The following is a 6,966-nucleotide window of genomic DNA, read 5'->3' as shown; positions in this document are numbered from 1 at the left end:
CCAAAGTATTTTTAATGATTACAATTCATAATTAGTCCAACTTTAATATCAGTTCTAAAGAAATGACAGTTTTCTTGTGCTTTAAAAAAACTCTGATATTAATTAACTACTTTTGAATATATTAGCTTTATTCTGGAGTGATGTTAGAAATTCTCCTACCTACAAGTATTTTCTTCTGTAAGTGTTCATTGTGTGTGTCTTGAGTCTTTAGAATTTTAACCTTTTAATAGGGGTTAATAGCAGAGAAGTTAATTACATTGCATTATGGAATAAAGGGATTGAACATGATTTCTTTACTGCTTCCACATATGGTGGAATGGTGAACAACAGAACCTACATCTTATTTTGTGGATAGAGAAGAAGGAAGAGGAGAGTATTAGCAGAACAAGGTATGCAAAAACATGACTATGGACAACTGGTGATTCCTAGCATGATCACTACAACTGGGAGAGGGTTTCTCAACAGGACCACAAAATACAGCAACAGGAAATCCAATATTCCCTGAGATGATATATCTCAGTCCAGGAAGGCAGCCCTGGGAGAACTGGCTCCAAGAAGGGGAACTAGGATGTAGGCATCAGAGCTACAGTTCTGAGGAAAGTTTGCAAGAGCAAGGCACTAGGGCATCCTTGAAGTATACTAAAGGAGAGACTTAAGTATACAGAATAAAGTAGGAAGGATCAACTAAGGGCTTGAAAGAACCATGAACAGAATTCATCTGTAAAGTTTTCCATAGGTTCTAGAGGGAGTCATCATCAAGTACAGGGAATTGGAGCTCATTCCAATTCCTGAACCTTGGGGGATTCCATTTTGCTTGACTAGAATTACTCCATATTCACTGCTACTTAACTGTAAGCACCCTCAGACTTAAAACTGACAACACATTCTCCAGTGTCTCTTCTCTCACTATGTGATTATGTAGCTGGGCTGAAGAAAAGACTAATGAGTATATTAGTATTATTTGAATGTAAGACTATGCTAAATACATCATACCTATCGCCTCATTTAATTCTTAAATCTTAAAATATTTACATATTAGGAAATTGAAATAGAGAAATTGGGATTTGGGTCATCTTTCTTGAAGGCTCTTAACATTTGAAGTTTTTATATATAAAATACTGTGTGCCCTGACCCCCTCCCCCAAAAAAGTGGGGCAGTTTCTTACCCTACCCCCTCTTCCAATCTTTCAATTAATGAATTGTTTGACATTTGACATTTTTGAGACTTCCTTTTATGTTGATTATAACTCATTAATAATTTACAAGAAGAAGTTCCCTAGTACAGCTGTGCTTTTGGACATCTCCTGTGGGAGATGATACAAGATCATAGATAATTATATAGTCGTCAGCTTCATATAGATCTTGGTTTAAATCAAGTCTTTCATTATATCAGATGTGTGTCCTTAGGAAAGCCACTCATCTTCTCTAAGCCATTTTCCTCATCTGTAAAATAGGGATAATAATAAAATAGAGTTATTTTGAGGATTAAATAAGATCCTGTGTATAAGGGGGCATGGTCCCTGCTTCATGCAGCTTAAAGTTCAGTATGGGTGGATAAACAGACAAACCAATAAAACCAAAACAAAAATGACAACTACCCATAAGAAATATATTAACAAATTATAATATTTTATGAAAAAAGTAACAATTTTATTTGAAGCATAAATGTGGCAAGGTATATGATTTAAATTATACTCATACTTTATCTTAAATACAATGGGAAGTTCTTGAAGGCTTTTAAGAAAAAGTGACATCATGAGATTTTCACTTTAAATTGGTCATTGAGGCTGTCATGTGGAGAATGGATGGGGGAGGGAGGAGGGCAAAAAAGGACAAATGCTGGGAGGCCAGGTAAGCAATCAGAATGATAAGAGGATGTGGATGGATTTAAGTAATATTTTGGAAGTCAAATTAACAAGACTTTATAATGGACTATGTATAGGAGTCAAGGAGAAGTGGTAAGATATCAAGGACAATTCTCAGATTTCTGGCTTTAGCAGTATAGAGATTGGGAAACCTAGACATGGAGCAGATTTAGTGTAAGAGAAGGATGATCAAGAGATCAGTTTTGGAGAGGCTATTTGAACTATTTAAGCAGAAGTATAGAATAGGCTCTCATGTCTGAGGTCTGTACTGGGCAAGTACATTCAGGAAGCACCAAATCTGTATGATTCCATAGCCATGGAAAAGGATGAGATCACTGAAGGAGTGTGCAGAGAAAAGGGTGGAAAAATTAGCCCTAAAAATACCCAATATTGGAAGAGAGAGGAGCTATTAAAAGAATAAAAAATTCTTAGGAGTGACACAAATAGAAGATGAAGATTTATTGTCTATATGGCACAATTTTATACTTCAGTAGAAATTTTAATTTTCTACTTTTTCTTACTTAGTTGTATTATTTTTCTAATGAGATGAACATTTCTAAGTAGAGATTATGATTCTTCCTCCTTTGATGTTTTATATTACAAGAGTCCAAGAAATATTTTTGATTGATTTGAGAAAAAAGAGATGATAAAATAAGGATTCTAACTTATATCAGAACATTGAAAGTCATCTTTCCTTACATATCAAATGCTTATGGTCTTTAATGGACCATTAAGAAGGTTTTAACTCATCTCTTTGCATAAGTGAGAAGGAAACTTTTCATAGCAAAACCATTTTATTCCTTGTCTACTTAAATCAGATATCTTATTTCTTAGTCGATTAGGGCCATTCAATTGCAATAAAGACTCTAAATCAGAGGTTGACAAAATAGGCAAGTATCTGATTATGTTTCTGGACTTATTCAATGGCTAATCAAAACTATAATCTTTACTTGATTACATGTAAGAGGGGCAACACTTCAGTTTTGTATCAGTTAATCATGAAACCAAAAAAACCTGTTAAAATACATCATACCCTTTCTACCACCTGCCCACAGGTACAGTAATTACTGAAAGGAAAAAAGAAGAGTGGGGAGAAAGATTATTTCTAAGAGGATTTTAGTTTTAATACTTACTTAAATTATGGCTGCATGATTGTCGAGACAGATATCTACAGAGTAAATGAAAGAGTTTTGTGGAAGATGACACTTAAGTTTAAAAGTAAGAGATATAGATAGCTGTCTTGAGTCTTTAGTGACTGTGGTGATGCTCTCACCTCTGATTTTCCATCTACTTAATATGGGGAACTGGACATTCATGGGATGAGCCTTTTGACCGAACAAAAACAAAAACAGCCCCCCCCCCCAACAAAAACAAAAAGTCTCATTCTTTCGGTAACATCTATTGTATTGCTTTGGGTGGAGTCATGTAAATTTTTACGTATTTATTTATTTATTTGAGAGAAAGAGAGAGCATGAGTTGGGGGAGAGGCAGAGGTAGAGAATCTCCAGTAGATTCTCAGCTGAGTGCTGAGGCTGATGCGGGGCTCAATCTCACAACCCTGAGATCATGACCTGAGTTAAAATCAAGTGGCTGATGATGCTTGACCAACTGAGCCACCCAGGCCCCTCTTTATTGAAGGTTTTTGAACAGTGCATGTATAGCTTCCAAAAAGCAAGTATGTATATATTCATTCTTTCATTCACTCAACAGATATTTATTGAATATTTTTAAGTATTGATATATGCATTAATCTATATGTATGTACATATGTCATGCCATGTATTATATATGACACTCATGTGTGTGCAATGTATTACATACAGATTATGTACATATATGTACATGAAATATAATTACAGGATGTGTGTGTGTGCATTCATACACACATATGTTCCTTAGGATAACCAGAAATAACTAAAAATAATTTTCATTTATTTAGATTATCGCACACCAAGGATTTTTCTAGGGAGACAGCTTAAATAATTTTTTTCTATTTTATTTTATTTTTTTTCAATATTGTTTTATTTATTTATTTATTTTTCTTTCTCCAAATTTTTATTTAAATTCCAGTTAGTTAACATACAGTTTAATGTTACTTTCAGATGTAGAATTTAGTGATTCATCACTTAACATACTTGCCTTCCTTCCTTCTTTTCCCTGTCTCTCCTTTCATTTCCAAATTTCTGAATGATACATGATATAATAGGCATTATTGTCTGACTAATTTACAGAATGTCGTTACTTTTTTATTTTATTTATTTAAAAAAAATTTTTTTTTAAAGATTTTATTTACTCATTTGACAGAGATAGACACAGACAGCGAGAGAGGGGACACAAGCAGGGGGAGTGCGAGAGGAAGAAGCAGGCTTCCGGTGGAGGAGTCTGATGTGGGGCTCAATCCCAGAACACCGGGATTATGCCCTGAGCCGAAGGCAGATGCTTAACGACTGAGCCACCCAGGTGCCCCTACTTTTTCATTTTAAATATGATTTTAAAAAATATTTGCTATAGTAGGGATATCATAGTGGTTCTGGATCCAGAATATCTAATGACAACTTCCTACCTGATGAACTTCAAGTTTTTCTGAGTCTTTGTGACTCAGTTTCCTTGTCTGCAAAATAGAGATAATAACAGTGCTGATTCTGAAAGGTTGTGAAGACTAAATGAAACTTTTTTTCCAGTGCTACCCGGGGAGGGGTCCATACAGCATTGCTGAGTTGTTTTGTGTTCCCATCGGAACTTAAAGGGAAATTTTCACAATGTCTGGAGCCCTTGATGTTCTGCAAGTGAAGGAGAAGGATGTCCTCAAATTTCTTGCAGCAGGAACCCCCTTAGGTGGCACCAACCTTAACTTCCAAATGGAACAGTACATATACAAAAGGAAAAGTGATGGCAACTACAATATAAATCTGAAGAGAAGCAGGGAGAAGCTTCTGCTGGCAGCTCCTGCCATTGTTGCACTGAAAACCCAGCTAATGTCAGTGTCATATCATCCAGGAATACTGGCCAGCGAGCTGTGCTGAAGTTTACTGCTGCAACTGGAGCCACTCCTGTTGCTGGCCGCTTCACTCCTGGAAACTTCACTAACCAGATCCAGGCAGCCTTCCTGGAGCAGGGACCTAGAGCTGACCACCAGCCCTTCACAGAGGTAAACTATGTAAACCTGCCTACCATCGCTGTGTAACATACTCTCCTCTGTGCTGTGTGGACATTGCCATCCCTTGCAACAACAAGGAAACTCACTCAGTGGGTCTGATGTGGTGGATGCTGGCCTGAGAAGTTCTGTGTACACGTGGCACCATTTCCTGTGGACACCCATGGGAGGCCATGCCTGAGTCCTACTTCTACAGAGATCCTGAAGAGATTGAAAAGAAAGAGCAGGCTGCTGCTGAAAAGGCTGTGACCAAGGAGGAATTTTAGGGTGAAATGGATTGTTCCAGCTCCTGAATTCACTGCTAAATATCAACCTGAAATCACAGACTGGTCTGAAGGTATGCCGGTGTCCTCTGTGCCTACCCAGCAGTTCCTACTGAAAACTGGAGTGCTCAGCCGGCCCCTGAAAACTGGTCTGCAGCAAACACCTCTCAGGCCCCTGAATGGGTAGGAACAACCACTGAGTGGTCGGTTGTAAGCTGCTCTTCCATAGAGATAAACAAAATGGAAATAAGGTTGACAAGTTTCTAAAAATAAAATGAAACAAAACAAAGAAACAACAACAACAAAACAGAGTGACTAGAACAGAAACTAAGGGTTCAGCACACTAATACATGTTAGCTATTGGTATTTTCCTTCTAATCTCACTTGTAAAAGATCTTTTTTGTTGTCATTTTAAAATATGTAATATGGGTTCAAATTTATTAATTGCTCTAGTGAATCTTTGCTTCCTTTTTACCTGCTCTGCATTTTTCCCTTTGGAAAAATTCTGCCTTAAAAGAGCCAGTTTACCCCTCTTATAAATTCATCTAATTACCAACTTTGCCTAAAATAAAACCCCCTTGAGAGTTTTTATATTCATTTAATAGCTCCTCATTTTTGCCATATTTTACACTATGTACAGTCTTTTAAATTAATGTACCTAAATATTTACTATGACGAATAGCTGTAGGAAATTAAAAAAAATCACATTTACAGCATTTTGTGTTTTAGGAGACTGTTTTATATCCCTTTGGTGATTCTTCCTATTTTTGTCTATTTTCACGACTTAAAAACTCTTTTTCCTAAAAAACATTGCATTAATATAGCCTATTTCTAATATCAACTACTTATGTGAAATATTTCATATAAAATATATAGTTTCCAAGATGTTTGAGTTATATGATTTATGATATATTTTCACAAAATAATAGACAAAATGGAGTATTACAACTCTCTTTGAAGCACTAGTGCAATTTAGTCTATAAATCTGGGCATAAATACTCTCTCTGAATTATAGCACATTATAATCCAGTATTATTTTATGAATTAGAGATCTTTTGAAAAATCTGAGCTTAATGAGATTGTAATCCACTTCTCACTTCTTTGATAATATCTTTGATTAATGTCAATTTCTCACTAAACAGAAGCTAGTATTTGGTTGATTTATAAGCATTTAATGTATACACCAGACATACAGAATATAGAAAATTAGCATTAATTTACAAAAACTAATCACAGAAGATAGAATATGAAATATGTTTTACAAAACTGTCAGATTTGATAAGCACTTGTTGTTAGAAACAGATTTTTGAGATGGGTTTCTTGAAGAACTGATAAAAATTCAGTTTTCAATATTGAATAAAATATTAAAATATGTCCCACAAGAATATACACAATACCACCATTCATGTAATGTTACAAAAGTAATGATTCTGTGTATATTGGAAGTCCCTTAATAAAAATATACTATAAAATTTCCTCAGATAACATAAAGATGACAAGAAAAATATTGGCCTCCAAAACGACCGCAAAAAAGTCATTGAATTTAAGAGTTATGTGTTAGACAATGAGATGTAGCTTAGCTTTTAAAACAGTTTATTTTGAAAGCTGTGCTTAGAAATGGGCTTTTTCAAAACCAAAGATTCAAAGAATTTTTTATTGAAATTTGTTTGTGACCAATTCAGGTA

The 6,966-nt window shown here is 35.2% G+C and overlaps 1 pseudogene; it reads left to right on the top strand.

Annotated features, from left to right (window-relative positions):
- Positions 1–4,623: 4,623 nt before the first annotated feature.
- LOC100483367 lies at positions 4,624–5,299 on the top strand (annotated as a pseudogene).
- The last annotated feature ends 1,667 nt before the right edge of the window (positions 5,300–6,966 follow it).

Source organism: Ailuropoda melanoleuca, chromosome 2 (genome assembly GCF_002007445.2).
Source record: "Ailuropoda melanoleuca isolate Jingjing chromosome 2, ASM200744v2, whole genome shotgun sequence".
Lineage (NCBI taxonomy): Eukaryota > Metazoa > Chordata > Mammalia > Carnivora > Ursidae > Ailuropoda > Ailuropoda melanoleuca.
Note: the sequence above shows the minus strand (reverse complement) of the source record. Positions and strands in the feature narration are given on the sequence as shown.